Source organism: Mustela putorius, unplaced genomic scaffold (genome assembly GCF_011764305.1).
Source record: "Mustela putorius furo isolate JIRA1106 unplaced genomic scaffold, ASM1176430v1.1 tig00003911_pilon_pilon_pilon, whole genome shotgun sequence".
NCBI classification, from domain to species: Eukaryota; Metazoa; Chordata; class Mammalia; order Carnivora; family Mustelidae; genus Mustela; species Mustela putorius.
Window position 1 is genome coordinate 2,970,776 of NW_025422058.1, and position 21,665 is coordinate 2,992,440.

Consider the following 21,665-nt stretch of genomic DNA (forward strand, 5'->3'; position numbering starts at 1 on the left):
TGATGTTTAGTGATCTCCTGCAGGTAAAGAAGGGGAAGAAAAAATCTTACCCCCAAGCTCAGGGACAGAGTACGATTGTGACTGAACTAGTACAACAGCGAATGGCCTGTGCATTCACCCAGAACCCAGAACTAAGCTAGCCAGCACTGAGTAACACATTAACAGAAGTCTGTTGCTGAGAGAGGGACAAGAGACTGGAAAGAGACCATGTCTGAGGTTGAGCAGGTTGAGCAGGTATTGAGAAAAACCAGCCACCACCTCAAGGACAAGAAATTTAAAACCTATAGTGTACTGAGGATCACAGCAGTAATAAAGCCACATCCAACTCCACTCCTGATTAGACTGACTCAATATCCCCTCCCTTTCTAAAACCAAGCTAGAAAAAAAGGTGGACATTTCCAAGCACAAATAATAATAATTTCAGTTTCTTCTGTACTACTTTAGATGTCCAACCTTCATATTAAAAAAAAAAAAAAAACACAAAAAAAAGAAAGAATATATCATTAAAAGACAAAGCAATAAAAAAATATGACCTAGACGTTGCAATTATAAGAGAATTTAAAATATGATTACTATATTAAAAGCTCTAGTGGAAAGAATATACAACATGCACAATTAGGGAATTTCGGCAAAGAGATGAAAACTATGAAACAAATCAAATGTAAATGCTAGAAATAAAAAAAAAGATGAAATATGCCCAATGGGTTAGTCAGCATACTTGATGTAGCTGAGGAAAAAAAAAATCAGTGAAACTGAAGACAGATCAATAAAAATTACTCAAAGAAACACAAGGAAATGGAGTGTCTAGGTGGCTCAGTTGGTTAAGTGTCTGCCTTTGGCTCAGGTCATGATCCCAGGCATCACAGGATAAATATTTTTAAATGCCTGGTTACATTATAGTCAAACTGATGAAAACCAAATATAAAGACAAGTTGTTGAAGGCAATCAAAAAAGAGAAACATATTACATAGAGATTCAAAGTTAAGAATTATGGCATATTTATTTATCAGAAATTGTGTGAGTCAAAACCCCAAGCACAATCTAGAACAACTATTTTAAGGTGCTAAATATAAAATAACTGTCAATCCATAATTCTATACACAGTGAAAATAACCTTCAAAAGTAAAGGAGAACTATTTTCTGAGACCAAAAAAAAAAAAAGAGAGAGAATTTATTTCCAACAGAAACAATTTTAAAGGGAATCCTTTAAGCGGAAAAAAAGAATGATATTAAAGAGAATTTAGATCTTACCAAGAAAGACAAAGATAAGGAAACTGAATAAATGGATGTACATACATAATTCATTTTCATTCATTTTTACTCTAAAAACTGTCTAAGGCAACAACAGAATCAGTGTTTGATGTATTTATTGCACATATAAAAGTAAAATAGAGGGATGCCTGGGCGGCTCAGTCGGTTATGCATCTGCTTTCAGCTCAGGTCATGATCCCAGGGTCCTGGGATCAAGTCCAGCATCAGGCTCCAGGCTCAACAGGGAGCCTGCTTCTCCCACTGCCTGTGCTTCCCCTGCTTGTGTTCTCTTTCTCTTTATCTCTAAAAAATAAATAAATAAAATCTTAAAAAAAAAAAAAAAGTAAAATACCTGACAACAGCTCAAAGTATTGAGAAGGGCAAAGAATTGGGAATACACTGCTATAAGATCCTTACACTTTATGTAAGGTAATATAATTTGATGATAAGCTGGAATTGGTTAAAATGTATATTTTAAAACCTAAGGCAATCAATAAAAATTTTAAAAGAGGTATAAGAAATAAGTCAGTACTGGAGGTAAGATATGGAATCATAAAATTTATTCTTTAGAAGGAGCAGAAAGGGAAGCCTATGTGGCTCAGTGGGTTAAGCAACTGCCTTCGGCTCAGGTCATGATCCTGGGGTGCTGGGGTCCTGGAATTGAGCCCCCATGTTGGGCTCCCTGCTCAGCAGGGAGTCTGCTTATCTCTCTCCTTCTGCCCCTCACCCCTCTGTTCATGTTCTCTTGCTCCCTCTCACTTTTGCTCACTCTCTCACAAATAAATAAAATCTTTTAAAAAATTAATAAATAAAAGGAATAGAAAAATAAAAACAAAATGATAAAAATGGAACAAATAGAAAACTGCTACCAACATGGTAGATTTCTATCTAATCTATTAATAATTATATTAAATGTACATGATCTAAATACATCAATTAAAAGTAGCTGTCAGATTGGATAAGAAAACAAGACACTACTATAAGACCCACTTTAAATAGAAATCCATACACAGGTTAAAAGAGAAAGATGTTAAAAGATATACCATGAAAACACAAATCAAAATAAATTTGGAGAGGACTATATTAACATTAGACAAAGTAAATTTTCTAACGAGAATATTACCAAATATGTATTATCAAAAGAGGGTCATATCATAGGAAGACATATCTTAAATGTGAATGTACATAAAAATGCTTCAAAACACATCAAGCAAAACTTATAAAAGGGCAAGGAGACAGAATTTTTAAGGCAGTGAAAATATTCTGCCATACCATACCATAATGTTGGATACATGTAACTATGTATCTGTCCAAACTTGTAAATGTACTATACCAAAGTAATGTAATGTAATTAAATTATGTAATGTAAACTATGAACTTTAAGTACTAATGATGTATCAATGTTGGTTCACCAGGTATAACAAATGTACCCTCTGGTGGGTTTTGTTGATAATAGGGTAGGCTATGGATGTGTGGGGAACAGGGGTATATGGGAACTCTCTGTATCTTCCCCTCAATTTTGTTACGAACCTTGAACTGTTCTAAAAAATTGATCCAATAAAAAAATTTCAAGTGCAAGGAAGAATAAACAAATCCACAATTATAAAGACTTTAACAATCCTCAATCAATAATCAACAGAATTAGTGAACACAAAGTGAGTAGAGATATAGCTGACATCATGCTAAATAGTGAAAGGCTGAATACTTTCCCCCTAAGATTAAGAAAAAGATGAATATGTCCACTTCCACCACTCCTACTCAGCATCATACTGGAGATCCCAGGCAGAGTAGTAAGGCAAGGAAAAGAGATAAAATGTATACAGATTGAAAAAGAGGAAATAAAATTGTCTCTATTTGCAGAAAACATTATATTCTATGTAGAAAATCCCAAAGGATCCACAAAAAAAGGAGCTACTAGAACAAATAAATAAGCACAGGAAGGACACAGGATACAAATTCAATATGCGAAAATTGATCAAATTTCCATAAACTACAAATGAACAATTGGCAACTAAAATAAATACATAACTTGGGAAATTAAACAATATCTTTTCCCAACTGATCACTCCACCAAAGTAAAAAGCTAAAAGAGTACTTAAAATTTTAAATACATAGACAAAAAAAACTTAAGTGTTAATAAATTTTAGAAAAGATTACTTTCTTCCCATATGATGAATTTAAGTAGATAATTTGTGTTATTTTAGAGATATCCAACCAACTATTTCCTAGAAAAACAATTTTGCTTCAAATTAAATTTCATATATCAGCTAAAGCAATATAAAGTATTGTGAGCTGTATTGTGCCATTTTCAACAGCATTGGTATTGATAAATGTTCCTATCTTCATTTTCTAACTTGAAATACTATAGGAACAAAATGTTTGTTGAATGTACATTTTAAAATCATATTTAACAATGATGTGGCTCTAAATATAGACCTAATGCTGTTTTGCCTACTGTATCATAGACTATGTAGCAGTATGCCAAATATGCTTCTCCCATGACCATAGGGAGCATGTTGGTCCTTCCTTTGACTAGACTTGGAATCTTTGTCAGCAGAGCCACTGCCTCCCAGCCACCACCAGGCAAAGAGAGTTGACATGCAAACTGAAACTTACTTAACATTCCAGAGTTACAACACCAAGTCCAAATTCCTTTGCAAATTTCACTTCCAAAATCTAACATACTCTGACATGCCCACTAGTCCAGTAAAATTTTCTTTGGTCCTCTCTGCCTTTCCGTATCTGCCCTTTCTTCCATGCCCAGCTGTCTCTACTTTAACCAAAGAACCGTCCTTCACATATTCAGGTCCACAGTGAATACTCACTTTAGGTTAATCAATACTACATTTTAATACTTAGTCTGTCTTTCTGTGGGGTCATGAGTTATGCCTTTGACTCCACAGATTAACAAGTGTCCCATCCTATGACTGTTTCATGGTCCATCACAGAGCTGAAAGAAAAAGAAGACTCAACAGCTACCATAGGGGGTTTGTTTTGTTAAAATGGGAATGCCTAGTAAAAAGGACCCTGCTGATTGTGTGTTAATAAAGAATTGCTGTTGTTTAATGTTCACTAAACATTAAAAAAAACCATTCTACAACAACTCGTTCATATAGTTTTAAATCGTGTATTTTTTTTTCTTTCCTGAACAATTTCTCACATCTTCAACATTCCTTCACAAACATCATTTTAATGGATGTGGTGTATCAGCATATGTATGCAAGGACAAAAAAGGGGAGACTGGAACGAAGTGAACCAAAAATGTTCACTTCATGATCAACCTTTAGAGACAAATTTACTATGATATTTATTTGCATCTTTATTTTTTGTATTTTACAAATTTTCAACAACTAGAGTGAACTATTTGTATTCTTGAAAAAAAGAAAGCTAATTTGAAAAGTATTATCTCTCTTCACTGTCTGAGGTCTCAGTTCCTTATAGGTAACGGCATCCTAAAATGGATCTTTTTTTTTTTTTAAGATTTTATTTATTTATTTGACAGAGAGAGACACAGCGAGAGAAGGAACAGAAGCAGGAGGAGTGGGAGAGTGAGAAGCAGGCTTCCCGCCTATCAGAGAGCCCAATGCTGGGCTTGATCCCAGGACCTTGGGATCATGACCTGAGCCAAAGGCAGACGCTTAACAACTGAGCCACCCTGGCACCCCCTAAAGGGGATCTTTATAAGATTAATGAGGATTCTGCAGATGTTCTTTACTTCTTGTGGTGAGAATAAAGAGCAAGATGAGATGCTGGTCACTTCACTAAAATAAGCAGAGTACCTAGCATTTTAACCACACACGCACACACACATGAACATCTTTAATTCTAAAATCAGTGTTTCTTTGTGGGACAATTACAAATCAGGTATTTTTTGTCAAACCCTTCTTTGACAAATTATATATGTGTCTCTTTTCATTTTATAATTTCTGTCTTTTTTCTTTCATTTCATGAATGTCTCATCCCTTTTCCTCTGCTTACTCTTTAATGGCAGGGAAGCCTATCCTAGGTTTATTTAAATCAGTTGGCAAGTTTCATCTAATGAATCTAAAGAAAAAGAATAAAATTAATTTTATCTTAGAAATACATAAAAGAAATATTCATAGAGCTTACTCTTTTTTTCCATAAAGCTCAGAAATAATTATTTGAAGAGCAGTGCACAGTTCTAATTTATAAAACACTATCTGTGGCACCTTAAAATATTCTTTTATTTATTTTTTAACGATTTTATTTTTATGTAATCTCTACATCCAGTGTGGGGGTCAAATTTACAACCCTGAGATCGAGTCGGATGCTCTATGGACTGAGCCAGCCAGTCACCTCTAAAATATTTTCATAATTCAGGGCTTTCTTATTTTGTGCTCATTTTACTAATATAGAAGTTTTGACAAATAGTAATCTGTCCTTTAAATGAAAACAGAAATCGAACAAACAGGAAAGCTTTAGTTTTATTTTACTACCTTGACTTCACCCTACCATATGCACGGACATAATAGATATGTAACCCTAAGACCCCTACGAACTAAGGTCAAGTAAAGGGACGCTGATCTTATTCATCCAAAGAATTCTTTCCAGTTCTCTTTGTCTGGTTCCCTGTTCCACAACTGAGTTTATAATTTAGTTTATAATTTCTCTTTTAACAGCAGAACCTGCAACTTTCTGAATGATCACAGTAATCCCCTAGAGCCATTATTTACGATGATTTTCTTATTCAAATGCTTGCACTGCAGGGAGTTTTCTTCTCTAGTACATTGAACTTTTGACAGTCCATATGGTCTTAACGAATTTTCCAGGTGCTGAACACCATCCAACCTGTATTTTTGGCAGCCTACAGAGGTACTTAAGCCTGCCTTTGTCATTCTTCCTAATACTGCTTAAGATGTTTTTTAGAGGAGGAAGTTTGAAGTGGTTGGTAGAAAGGATCAAGTTTTAAATGCTTTTATTATCAGCACAAAAGTACTGTCAAGGAGAATTCACTTGTGAGAGAGGAAAACAAAAGCTGTTCATTTAATATCTAAAGAGAACTATAATTGCAATATGTGTTTGAGATGTTATTATTTGTATTTCTAGATTGTAGGGACAAATTTGCTGTCTTTAATCCACTACAAACGTAGTGCACAATATTTTCTTTACCTAGCTTATAAATCTGGATCAGTTTAGGGTGAGCACCAAATTAGCCTGATTGTCAACCTTGCTTATTAAGGGATTCCAAATTGATTTCAGAATGTCAGCCGAGTTGAATAATGGCTAATTAGCTGATGATATGGATGGGTGGATAATCTTAAGACCGGCTAAAGAGGAAGAAAGTATTTTTAATATCTTCAAATTATATTTAAAAGTTAGTGTGCGTGCCTTCACCTTTTTTTCTCAATTTATTAAACGTCTACTTTACATATATCGTCCACAAAACCCTTAGGAGGTAGGCATCATGAATAACTTGATTTTACAGAACAATGACTTGTACCCATTTTCTCTAATTCTAAAGCCACACGCTTAAGCACTTAAGTTATGCTTGCTCAATTTGAAAAATGTATCAAGATTATAGTGCAGGTTTTTGGCATTAAAAAAAAATGGCTGCCTAGGGAAAATAAACAACAACAGCAGCAACAAAAAGCCCTCTTCATGCTTTGTGTCCACAATTGTGTAAGTCAATCTTGTAGGAGACAGAATTTCACTTCCCACTGCTGGGGTCTCCAAGCCCAAATAGTTGCATACCTAGGATGCAGCCCTTTGTGCTAAGCTCAACAAATGGGTGCCCCTACCTGGGATTTTGAGTCTAGCACAAAAATTCAAAGAAGGAAAGACAATTTAAAATTCATATCCATGTGTTTTCATTCATTCCATTCAACGCTAGTCCAAATGGGATAGAGGAAGACCCCGAGCTTAGTTCCCCCTGCTGCCTCACCATAGACATACCAAATCTACAGCTACATATGGAATAGTTCCCACTAAAAAAAGAAACAAAACTGAAACTAGCTGAACGGCTATTTCACAACAAGGAATAAAAGGGCTATACTGCGACTGTTAAGAGACATAGAGATGCAGTTGGCCAAAAACCCCATCCCCGGTGAGATGACCCACAATGGTAGGGGAGATATCACTGGTCCACAGCCTCCCCCTGAGAAGGGAGGGGTTTGTGTCCCACAGTGGGCACCTCAACCCTTTGGACCTGTACCAGAGAGATGAGGGTCCCAAAACGTCTGGCCTTGGAGACCAATGGTGATTTCATCCGGGACCCAGGTGGTTGTGAGGATCTAAGATACTCTTTTTGAGGGCCTTGTACACAAACTCATGTGTCCTGAGACCCATCACAAGAGCAGCAATTTGAGAACTGGGTGGATTATTTATGAAGAAAATTCATTTTTTAAAAGATTTTATTTATTTATTTGACAGAGAGACAGAGATCACAAGTAGGCAGAGAGGCAGGCAGAGAGAGGGGGGGAAGCAGGCTCCCTGCTGAACAGAGGGCCTGATGCGGGGCTCGATCCCAGGATTCTGAGATCATGACCCGAGCCGAAGGCAGAGGCCTAACCCACTGAACCACCCAGGTGCCCCAGAAAATTCATTTATTAATCTTAAAGCAGCTTTCAGAGGGGCAGAGATTCTCTTTGGGGGCACAGGCACTGTTGAGGGTGATTTCTGCATTCTTCCTCTATCTTACTGAGGCAAGTGGGAACATACAAACATAGTCTTGCTAAAGCTATGGGCATGCCTTGTCCCCAGCACAGTTTCCCTGTCTTAGTAAAGTCATGGGTGTGCCAGGCTCTCAACACTCTCCTGCAGCCTTGCTGAAGCTGGTAGGTGAGCATAATAATCCAGGGGCCACCCCTTGATTGCCTAACCCTGGTGGCCAGAAGGGCTTTCATTTCTTGGCCACTCCTTCATGACTGAGAGAGATAACTACTTTTTTAATATCTAGAAACAAACACAAAGAGTCATACAAATTGAGAAAACAGAAGATATTCAAAAACAAACAAACAAAAAGAAACAAGACAAAACCTCAGAAAAATACCTTAGTGAAGCAGAGATAAATAATCTATCTAATAAAGAGTTAAAAGTAATGGTCATAAATATCTTCTCCAAACCTAAGAGAACAGATGGATACAGTGAAAACTCAACAAAGACATAGAAAATATATAAAAGTATCAGACAGACATCACAGAACTGAAGAATACAACATAATAACTAAATATCTAAATAACTAAATATCTTGATATCTAAATAAAGTAGATATCTAGAAAAAGACCTCAAGGGAGAAATTGACAGCAATAATAGTAGGGGACTTTACCACCCCACTTACATCACGGATAGATACCCAGAAAAAAAAAATCAATAAGGAAACACTGGCCTGAAATGACACATTAGACCAGATGGACTCAATAGTTATATATCAAATATTCCATCCAAAGGCACCAAAATAAACATTCTTCTCAAATACCCCATGGAATGTTCTCCAAGATAGATCTCTTGTTAGGCCACAAAAAAAATCTCAATAATTTTTTTTGAAGATTTTATTAACTTATTTGACAGCAAGAGAGGGGACACAAGCAGGAGGAGTAGAAGAGGGAGAAGCAAGGACCCAATGTGGGGCTCAATCCCAGGATCCTGAAATCATGACCAGAGCTGAAGGCATATGCTTAACCACTGAGCCACCCAGGTGCCCCCAAATCTCAATAATATAAGAAGATTAAAATCATATCAAGAATACTCTCCAACCACAATCATATTGAACTAGAAATCAATTACAAGAAGAAAAATGGAAAAATCACAAATACAGAGATTAAACAATACACTACTGAAAAATCAATGGGCCAATGAAGAAATAAAAGGGGAAATAAAAAATACCTTGAGACAAAATGAAAGTATAAATATAACAATCCAAAATGTATGGGAACATGGGGCGCCTCCAAAATGTATGGATCGAACTCTCTGCTCAGTGGAGAGCCTGCTTCCCTCTCTCTCTCTGCCTGCCTCTCCATCTACTTGTGATTTCTCTCTGTCAAATAAATAAATAAAATCTTTTTAAAAAAAAAAAAAAAAAAAATGTATGGGAACAAAAAGCAGTTATAAGAGGAAACTTCAAAGCAGTCCTATCTCAAGAAACAACAAAAAAATCCCAAATAGGCAATCTAAGTTTACACCTAAAGGAACTAAAAAAAGGACAGAGCCCAAATTTACTAGAAGGAAGGAAATAATAAAGAGCAGATTAGAAAGAAGTGAAATAGGGACCAAAAAGAAAAAAGAAAAAATTCTTTGAAACTAAAAGTTGGGTTCTTGATAATTGAGAAATCTTTAGTTATAATCAAAACAAAAGAAGAAAGAAGGTCTTAAATAAATAAAATCAGAAATGAAAGACAAGTTACAACTGATACCAAAAGGGCTACAAGAGACTATTATGAAAAATTATATACCAACAAATTGGATACTGTAGAAAAAAATGGGCAAATTCCTAGATATATACAATCTTCCAAGACTAAATCAGGAAGAGATAGAAAATCTAAACAGTCTAATTACTAGTAAAGAAATTAAATCAATAATCAAAAACCTACCCAAAATGATTCAGGACCAGAGACTCTCACTGGTGAATTCTACCCAAACATTCAAAAAAGATTTAATACCTTTCCTTCTCAAACTTTTCTAAAACATTTGACAGCAGGGAATGCTTCCAAACTCAGTTTACAAGGTCAGCAGTCCCCTCATTCCAGTAGCAGACAAGCTTACAGAAAAGAAAATTACAGGCAATATCCCTAATGAATGAAGATACAAAAGTCCTCAAGAAAATATTAGCAGACCAAATTCAACAATCCATTATGAGGATAATATGCCATGATCAGGTGGGATTTATATTAGGGATGTAAGGATGGTTCAACATTCACAAATCAATGTGATATACCACATTAACAAAATGAAGGATAAAAATCATATGATCACCTTAATAGATATAGAAAATGCATTTCACAAAATTCAACCTCCACTTATGATAAAAACTCTCAACAAAGAGGGTAGAGAGGGAAAGTATCTCAATTTAATAAAGGCCAAATATGACAAACACCCTGCTAAGATCATATTCAACTAAGATCAGAAACAAAACAACACTGTCCACTCTCACCATTTTTATTCAACACAGTATGAAAATCCTAACCACCGCAATTAGGCAAGAGAAAGATCTAAAAGACATCCAAATTGGAAAGGAAGAAGTAAAACTGTCACTATTTGCAGATGACAGGATATTATACACAGAAAACTCTAAAGATTCCACCAAAAACCTGCTAGAACTAATAAACAAAGTCAATAAAGTAGCAGAATACAAAGTCAAAAGTAGCAATTAGTTGCATTTCTGTACACTGAAAATGAACTACCTGACAAAGAAATTAGGAAAACAATCCCACTTGTAATTGCATTTTTTAAAAAAGTAGGAATAAGTTTAACCGAGGAGGTGAAAGAAATGTGTACTGAAAACTGTAAGACAGTGATGAAAAAACCTGAAGAAGACACAAATACATAGAAATATATTGTGTGCTCTGGATGGAAGATTTAATATTGTTAAAATGTCCACACTACCCAAAGCAATTTTTATATTCAGTGCAACCCCTGTTAAAATTCCAAAGGCCTTTTTCACAGAACTAGAACAAATAATTCTAAAGTTTGTATGGAACCATGAAAGAACCCAAATAGCTAAAACAATTGTGAGAAAGAAGAGCAAAGCTGGAGGTGTCATGCTTCCTAATTTCAAACAATACTACAAAGCTACAGTAATCAAAACAGTATGGAATTTGCATAAAAAAGAGACATATAGATTTAAAAAAATAGAGGGCCTAGAAATAAACCTATATGCATATGGCCAATTAATTCTTGACAAAGGAATCAAGAATATACAATGGAGAAAGAGCAATTTCTTCAATAACAGCATTGGAAAACTGGACATTCACATACAAAAGAATAAAACTAGATCACTATCTTATAGCATATATAAAAATTAACTCAAAATGTTTAAAGACTTGAATATAAGACTTGAAAACATAAAACTCTTAGAAGAAAACATAGGTGGTAAACTCCTTGACATTGGTCTTGGAGTTGAAATTTTTAATCTGACTCGAAAAGCAAAAGTAACAAAAGCAAAAACAAATAAGTGGGACTAAATATAACTAAAACTTCTGCACAAAAAAGGAAACAATCAACAAAATTAAAAATCAACCTACTGAATGAGAAAATACATTTATAATATCCAAAATATCCAGAGTTAAAATCCGGTATGTATACTCAAACAACTCAATAGCCAAACATAAACAATCTGATTTAAAAATGCACAGAGGATCCAAATATGAATTTTTCCAAGGAAGACATATAGATGGGCAACAGGCACATGAAAAGATGTTCAACATCACAAATCATTAGGGACATGCAAGTCAAAACCATGATGAGATATCACCTCATATCCATCAGAGTGGCTAGTAGCAAAAAGAAAAGAAATAACGAGTCTTGGAGAGGATGGGGAAAAGAGAAAAATCTCTATACTATTGGTGGGAATGCAAATTGTTGCAGCCACTATGGAAAACAGTGTGGAGGTACCTCAAAAAATTAAAAATAGAACTACCATATGATCCATCTATTCCATGTCTTGGTATTTATCCAAGGAAAATAATTTGAACTTATCATTTGAAATGATATATGCACTCCTGTGTTTATGCAGCATTATAATAGCCAAGATATGGAAATAACCTAAGTGTCCTATTGATCAATGAATGGTTAAAGAAGTTGTGGTATACAAATTACTATATTATATGCTAGAAACCAATATGTTATATGCCAATTTTACTATATTATATGCTAGAAACCAATATGTTATATGCCAATTTTACCACAATAAAAAAAAATTTCATTTCTAACTTTGGCAACATCCAGTACCTAGTTTTCAGTAATGAGATTGGGAACAGAATTAAGAATCTAAGATGTCACTAGCAGCACTATAATAAGTAGGTCATTCCATAATATGATGTGCATTATGTTTGTAGCTGCACTGTTTTCAGCCTACTTCTATACCTGGTTCTCCAAACTTGTCTTGGTTAATTTTAGTTAACTATAATTGTTCTCTGTGTCTTATATACTTACAAGTTACCAGAGCTAAAGGATGATCATCTGCTTACCTCTGCGTCATATCACTTTGTCCCTCAGTTTTCACCAGCAGTGATTATAACAGTATCAGTTGTAAATCCATGCTTTCCTTTTTTCCTTCAATTGTAATACCTCTGATATTTAGCTAAGCAGATGGCCACTCAACAAAAAACTACATTTCCCAAATCTCCCTGCAGCTAGGTTGGTTCATGTAACAGAGTTCTGGCTTATGGGATGCGAGCGGGAAACACTGGTGCAACCTCTGTGTCATGATGGATGGATGGAAAGTAGGAAGGAAGGGAGCGAGAGAGGGAGGAGGAAGGAGAGAGGGAAAAAAAGAAAGGAAGGAAGGAAGGAAGGAAAGAAGCATTCTCTCCACTTCAATTTCTCCTTTACTATTGACTTAGAAAGTTGATATGATGGTGAGAATCAAAGCAGCTACTTTAGACCATAAGATGGAAATCACAAGTTGAGAATGGCAGAGCAACAGTGTAGAAGGAGTGTGGGTCCTGGATGGTGGGCTGCCTTTGGTCCTGGCCTGCTTTCTCTGGGACCATTACTTGACTTTGTGGCAAAGTCAAACGTGCATACTAACTGTTACGGCCACCGGCCCTTTCAACAGCATTACACAACTTCTTGCCAGTCATCCTCAACTCTGGGTGGTAGTGAAGGTTTCTCAGAAAAAAAGGAACATTGCTTCATGTGCCTCACACTTGAGTTTTTGACATTCAATCACTTTGTCAGCCAACTATAATAACTACTCAGCAGTAATAAAAGTGAGAAGAAATGATAGGGGGAACTGCTTGGCCACTTTTGCCACAATGGCAGAAAGGGAACCCCCAGAGTTGTGTGAAGAGTCAGCAAATTCTAATGAGCATGGAAAGGTCAGACCTTAGTTTAACATGCTGCTTGGAAAATGGTATGAGGCCTTTCAGTAGTACTTAAATAATATTGTCATGCTGGTTTTCATTCTGAGGTTCATACCACACTACCTAAATAGAAGCACAAATAACATGAAACAGCTGTGTTGCGGTTTATGATACTCGTATTTGTTATTGACAAAATTGCAGTTGAGGTTATTTTTTTATTAATCATACTGAACAAATGTTCCAAAAGTAATTCTTTCTTTTTCCAATTAAACATAATCTCTATTCCATGAATTAAAATTAAACAAGTCAAATACAATGCAGTTATGAAGATCTCCCTTTCTTTTCTCAGCTTACAGTTGACCATTCCCATGTGCGTAAGATGAAAGGGTAGAGAAACAAGGTGGCTCTGCTAAACATTTTGGTATGTGAAGAAACCATTACAGCACTGATGATATGGGACTGCAATCACAGTCACATGTACATGAACCGGATGACTATAATAAAATACCGTGCATATCAGAGCCTTGATTTGACCCAAAGTGTTTCCTAATGGATGTCTTTCTATGCATATATCCCTACATTCTTTGGGGTAGAAAGAAACACCTGAAATCTTTTCCAACCTATGGTTCATGTTCCATAGCTAGAGGGGGGGGAAAAAAAAAGCACAAAAGAATGAAAGAAAGAAACCCCAATTCTATTTCTGCTTTGCTGCAAGAATGTAAAAGTTTATTGCTTCCAAGAAGTATAATCAAGTCATTAGTAATGACATTAAATAGCATTAGCATTAAATAGCTATCACACTATTAATTTTCTTTATCCACCTGAAATACTAGAAAAACTTTAAAGTGTAGTTGTAATTGTAAAAAAAAAAAAAAACGGCCCACACATATGACATATCATAGAGTTATCTTTTGAACCATATCAATTTCCTTCCATACATATTAGAAATCCAAGAGATTTGATAACTTCTTCCCTCTGTTCTGATATTTATCTGGACAAGTATGTATCTTTTAATAGCATGAAGATGACCTGCTAAGAGCTCAGCTGCCAAAGATGATTGCTTTAAAGTCCTTGTAATATCAGCCTAAGGCAGCCTAAGAGATGAGCAAAGGGATTAATCACAGACCTTTGAACACGGGTAAGCAAACCACAGCCAAATGGATAATGTTTCACAAAGAATGTGTAATCTTTGGATGCTGGGGCTTCTTCTACCACATACATTCCATAATGGCTATAAATTCCGTTACCTCTAAATATCCACTGAGCTCTAAGAGGAGTGAAATCCTGTCTATACAATGTCAAGACAGCCAACTGATTCAGTTTGTTTCAACAAGTATTTAAGAATAGTTCTATAGGGGCACCTGGGTGGCTTAGTGGATTAAAGCCTCTGCCTTCGGTTCAGGCCATGATCCCAGGATCCTGGGATCGAGCTCCGCATCAGGCTCTCTGCTCAGCAGGGAGCCTGCTTCCCCCTCTCTCTCTGCCTGCCTCTCTGCCTACTTGTGATCTGTCTGTAAAATAAATAAATAAAATATTAAAAAAACAAAAACAAAAGAACAGTTCTATAGGCCAGCCAGTAAGGTAGATTGTAAAAATAGAGCAGTGACTAAATCATAATTCCTAAAGTCAACATGCTTACAGTCTTATGATGATTATAGACCTTGAAACAAATAATTTTAATGTGTAAATAGCACAGTGGTGAGCACACAGACAAGTAGTAAAAGTGCCTGGGTTCAAATTCTAACCCCACCATGTATTTATGTTATTGAAATTCCCAGTGCCTCAGTTTCCTTGTCTGTAAAATGGGAATAATAATTTGTACCTTCCTTAAAGGGCTGTTTTGAGGATTAAATGAGAAAATATAGCTAAATCGCTTAAAATGAACCCCAGTTAGGGCAAATACTCAGTAACTGTGAGCTAGGGTGATTTTCAAAAATTACAGAGTTCTTTAGAAACACAGAAGTGAGAATCTTTATCACACATGAATGTTAAAGGAACACTTACTGGGGAAAAGGATGCTAGGCAGAAAAGAGGGAGGCTTCTGGAAGAGGAAAAAATGATGACCAAAGACATGGGAATGTGAAGCCACATGGTTAGAATCTCTCGGTATTTCCAATATGTAAATTTGGAGGAAGTTCCTCAAAAGTTCAATCTGACCAGTTGCTGTTCTGTATATGACAATCTGGATGAAAGATTCAGCATTTACCTGGGTATTCTGGCACCACAGAGAGAGCTAGAGTTGGGGCAAATCCAGATCCTACAGACTCTAAGCAATGGGAATCCTGTGAAGGATTTTATAAGTTGAATGATCTGATTTGTCTTTTTAAAAGATCATACTTCTTCTGTGAAGACAATGGATTGGAGTGAAGTAAGAGTAGAATCAGAGGTACCACTCAGCAGGTTGTCATGGAGGTCTGAGTGAAAGAGGAACCTAACCTAAGGGTAGAGACTATAGAACTGGAATAAAGAGGGTGGATTAAATAACACTTTAGATGTAAAATCCTGAAGGCAATATATGATTATCTGTGTGAAGGAAGGGAGAAGGAGGTATTGAAAATGAATTCCAGGTTTTATCTTTCTGAAATTTAGGGTATGGCCCATTCCCATCTTCCAGAGGAAAAACAGATTTCAAGGCAAAGATCATGCTTTGAACACTATAATCTGAGATGTCCATAGGACCATCCAAATGGAGATGTCAAGAGAACCTTTGGATAGTTACATGATGTTCTCAGGAGAGAAGTCTGGGAGAGTCTTAAATAAACACATGATATGGGACGTCTTTGAAGTGAAATGAAATGTCCTGAGAGACAAGACAAGATCATCCTAGGATGCACCCACAAGGAGCTTCAGCATTTAAAGAACAGGAAGAGAAGGAGAAGTCTCCAAACCAAAATGAGAAGGAACTAAAGAAAGAGAAGAAAAGAATAAAAAAAAAAAAAAAAAAAAGAGGGAATTTGAGTTTCACAAAAGTCAAAGAAAAACCATGTTTGCAAAAAGGAGTTGATAAAATACAAAAAATTAGAGAGTTCCTGGTAAGGTGGGAACTGAATATTGTCCTCTTAAGTCTTTAAGTCCCTGGTGGTCCTGATAAAAGCCAATCAATGAAATGGTGTGAGTGGAAGTGAATAGTGCTAAAATGAAGAGTGCCTGGAAGATGGGGAGGTCTGGCTATGAAGTAGAGGAGCAGGATGGGGCAGCAGCTTGAAGGTCTTACAGGAGCCCAGGAAGACCTCGGTGGTTTATTTTTTTAAGATAAAAGGGACTATAGTATATTCAAATGCCTAAGATCCATGTATGGAAAATGCTAGACTTCTGAGCACAACATTCTCCATTTTTGAGGCACAGATCAACTACCTCTACTTCCCAGGAACGTTTCCTGATATTCTAAGTTAGGTGATATGACCACAGACAATAGTCTGCAAATATCTATTAAATCACTTACCATGCTATAATTGTTGGTTTATTTTTTTGTTTCACACACTCAAATAGAATGCATTTAAGTGTCAGGGTTGCTTATCTACTATATGCCTGTCATGTTCAATTCACTAGTCCAATAAGAAGGCCTAGCCCACGAATAAAATCAGTTCCATTTACTTGTTAAATACAAATTTTAATTCTCCCTATTAAAAAAAAATTTAAAAGTCTGGCTAGAGAGAAAGACTATCTGTGCTTTTTAAAAGGCTTAGATATGGCTTGCTTCCCTCCACACCTAGGCCTTTTAAAAAACCCAGATAGTGCACCTGGGTGGCTCAGTGGGTTAAAGCCTCTGCCTTCTGCTTGGGTCATGATCCTGGGGTCCTGAGATCAAGCCCCGCATCAAGTTCTGCATTGTGTTCTCTGCTCGGTGGGGAGCCTGCTTCCTCCTCTCTCTCTGCCTGCTTCTCTGCCTACTTGTGATCTGTCTGCCAAATAAATAAATAAAATCTTTTAAAAATAAATAAATAAAAATTAAGGAAAAAACCAAACACAGAGAGTCTTTCGCTTTAGCTAGAATTTTTTTCTTTTAAACCACGAGACTCTTAACGTTAGAATAAACTGAGGGTTGCTGGAGGGAGGTGGGCGGGGATTGGGCTAAATGGACGCTGGGCATTAAGAAGGGCACTTGTTATGATGAGCACAGGGTGTTAAATGTAAGTGATGAATCACTAAATTCTACTCCTGAATCCAATATTATACTATATGTTAACCAACTAGAATTTAAATAAAAATTTGAAAAAATAAATAAAAGGCCTAGATAAAAAGATTTCTAACTTATGTTCAAACTTATTAAAATGCAATAGAACACATAAAGCTATATAGACCAAATTTCTTCTCTAACTTACGTGCAAGTACCATACTTTATGCATTTTTGTATCCTCCACTGAATCCAGCAAGGCACTAAACATAAGCTAAGAGGTTCGATAAATATTTATTGACTGATATTTCATTTACCTGCATGAAATTTTATATATACAAAGCAAAAATATTGCCGCTGAACATTGTGGTAAAACAGTAATTTCTCTTTGGTGTTAGTAGAACAGCTTGTGTCACCCATCAATTTGACAAAAGAATGTGCACACAAAACAGCAGGTAAATGAATCATGGTGAATAAGACTATCCATTTGCCACATAAAATAGATATACTGGTCTCCGTACAATATGCAATCTTCTTTAGCTGTCGGGTGATTAAATTACCAGCTTAAATTCTAATTGCTTAAATTTGTTGTGTTGGAAACAAATAATAAAGTTAATCTACTCTCAGGAACACTTCTGATGGGCAGAGAAGCTGTAGAGCAACATAAAATCAGGACCTTTCCTCCTAAGAAACATTTAGAAGGTGGCCAATCTATTGCTCTCAATGACGAATCTAAACAGGAAATTTTCCTCCTTTGCAAAGTACAGTTATTTTATTTTGTTGATGCTCCTACTGCCTCAAGCACAGATGTACTAACAGAACTAAAAAGTCAGGAAAACAGCTAGAACTCTGATGTTGTAATATTCAATCTTTCTTGACTAGAGAAATCTAGCAAAAGATGACATTTCCTTTCCCAATACATCAGACAAATGTCATCAAATGTACATTTCTGTGACAGAGGTCAGTGATTTTCTATACCTGTGTTTTCAGAAGTGAAATAATAGTTCGTGGAAGGAAAAGAAAAAGGAATGGGGTACATTTCCAGTAGGAACCCAAGACAATGCTTGGTTAAAAACATGGGCCCTATCATTAGAAGAATGATACTTTTAGGTTTAAGGCAAAGGGAAACCCTTCTCTAGGTCATTCTGGCACAACTTCAGACCCAAAAGAAACTGAAAATTGCACCCTTATTTCAAGCTATAAAATAAGATACCATGTTGGACTAGGGCTTTTAAAGTCTATGTGACTTCTGAGAAATATGGCTACATAAGCTCATAAGTCTAGCTTTCCTTCTAAAATCTCACTAAGGTGACTAATAGAATATTCAAATTGGAAACATTGCCTTAGCACTGGACACTAGAAGAGATCTCCATTACTCCATACCCAAAATAAAAAAGGGTAGAAGGCCCCCATGGGAATCAAAATATTAGACAACAGATAAGATATTTCAACCAACTTTTATTAACTAAAGGGCACTTTCAGACCATGTATATTTCTTCTTTCTTGTCTTTTCAGTCTAATAGCACAGGACCACACAGCCAACACTGGAAGGCTCCATGGTTTGCTTGTAGCAAAGGTAGAACTGAAGCAGGCCTGGAATTACACACATGGGATATCTAATACATGTGACAGAAACATAGCTCCATGCCATAATACCTCACAGCATCAGCTCTCTCCCTCCCTGGTCCTCTCATACTGGTAATTTATATCTTTGTGGATTTGGTTGTTTGCTTCTTCCCTACTTCCTTCTATCTAGACTCACAGGGCCTCTCTGTAACATTTGGGGATATCAGGAAGCATACCAATTTCTAACAAAACCCACTCAACTCCTACAAAGGTTGGCAAGCATAGCCAACCTTCTGGAAGTAAAAGAAAACTGCAAAATCATGAAACGTAAAAAGTTTTGGAGTATAATTAAAGGGAAGCACTTAGAAAAATTACACTTATCCACTGATCCAACAGGTACACTTTGCACTATATTATGCTGAAGGCACTATATTAGGTTAAAAGGAGAAAACAAAACAACCCTGACACTTCCTTCTTTTGTGAAAGAAACTGGTTGCATCAGATACTGATTTACTGCCAGAATCAAATAAACTTTAGAAAATGACTAATCCATGTACCAGCAAGATTCAAAGGACCAGTGAGTTGACAGTACAGTTAAGAGGGATAAATCAAAGACTAACAATTAGTTAGAAATGAAAACATAATCACTAAGTTAAATCCACAACGGAGACCGTTAAAAACAGAAAGTCTGATCGGTAAACTCTAAGATTACTTGGAGAAATTTAGCTAGAACTCCCATGGAAGCCCTAAAAACTTTAACTATGAGAGAAAACAGAAAAAAGAGAGAAAGAAATAGATGATTCAATCTATGATCAATAGGGAAGGAAGGAACGGAGAAAAGAAGGAAAGAAAGAATCAAAGCAAATAATAAAGGAACAATTTTCTGAAGAAAGTCCTTACTTCTTTGTGAAATTGACAAGCTACTTACAATATTTATATGAAAATTCTAAGGACCTAAAACACCCCTCTACCCTTCCACCTGCTTATGCTCCCTCTCTCTCTCAAATAAATAAATAAAAAATTTTAAAAAATATATAAAATAAAATAAAATAAAATCATACTTAGTATAATTTTCAAATTATATAAATAAAGAAGATGGGCCCAAATGAAATAAAATCAAGTTGCATAGTTTTCTTTCAATAGCATTTAATCATAGAGTAATATATACTGCAGTATTCTTTTTTTCCCCTAAAGATTTAATTATTTGAGAGAGAGAGTGTGTACACACATGGGGGAGGGGCAGAGGGAGAGAGTAAGAGAGAATCTTAAGCCAGCTCTTGCTGAGCACAGAGCCCCAAATGGGACTCCATCCCACCATCCTGAGATCATGAACTGAGATGAAATCAAGAGTCTGACACTTATCCAACTGAACCACCCAGGTGTTCCAACACAGTTTTCTTTTGTTTGTTTTTAAAATTTATTTATTTATTTGAGAGGGGAGGACCAGAGGGAGAGGAACAAAGAATCCCAAGCAGACTCTGCACTGAATGCAGAGACTGCCACCGGGTTCAATCCTAAGATCACGACTGGAGCGAAAACCAAGAGTCAGACACTCAGCTGACTCTGCCACCCAGGCAGCCCAAACACAGCTTTTTTTCAATAACACTTAATCATAGAACACTATGTAATAACATCTTTACCAATATAAATTAAAAGGTAATGGTGCCAGAATTCAATATCTGGCAAAGTTATTAATGTGTGAAGCCAACAAAAAAGACAACTTCATATGTGGAAAGGCTCAGAAAATATAGCAGCCATTCAAATATCTTTCCAAAAAAAAAAAAATCTACTTTAAGCGAATGCAAAACAATGGCATGGGAATGGGAGATTAAGGATTAACTATGAGAAAATTATTATAAGAATCAATTAGCTAATATTAAAATTAGAATGCTATACCTAAATACCAGTAGTTCTATTAGATAGACACACAAATCTGATCACCAAACATAAGGTTTTAAAGTAATAGGGATAAGTTAATAAGTAATAGGGATAATTCAAAAGGAAGGAAAGAAAACAAGAGTTTAGGTTTATAACACCAATATAAATTGACAATGGTTGGGAAGAAAGACATAAAAGCAGCAATCCCTGTATTTCCAGGTTAATTGCTTACAATTTTAAGGTTAGCAGCAGTTGTACTAAAGTCTGTATGTCTTCTAAATGACAGACTGTTTCCAAATCATTGTAGAAAATAAGTTAAAACAGATCATACAAGCAAAAAAAGTTTTTTAAAGACAAGAAACACAGACACATGTAGAGGAGATATGACAAAGAAGGTAAATAACTCACAGCCCCTTACTGAAAGAAATTGCATGAAGGACTGCACAGCTGGTACTTAAAAGAAATGTTAGAGGCAGCTCTTATTGCAGAGCAGAAACAAAAAGGCATACTAATTTCCTATTTAGCACTTCCATATAATGTAAACCTGCTTCTTCTACTGTAAAGTATAGCCGTTCATGGCTCTTATAAGGCTGACCCTTGAATGTTGTAAATTTGACAATTTCAATTTCAATCTCAATCTCAGTATCTTTTTCCTGCCTTTACTCCTCCCAAACACTCAACTTGGATCTCATTCCCAGAGGACTTTGCCTTCTCTTGGTTGTAGATTATGGTATAGAGGAAAGTGAGTTTTGGGATTCAGGGTAATCAAAATGTCGGTCCAGTCTCCATCGTTTTCTAACTTATCTTAAACATGTATGCAATTCTTTCTAAGTCCAATTTTCTCCTTCTTAAAATTAAGGTAATATACCCTCCAAAAG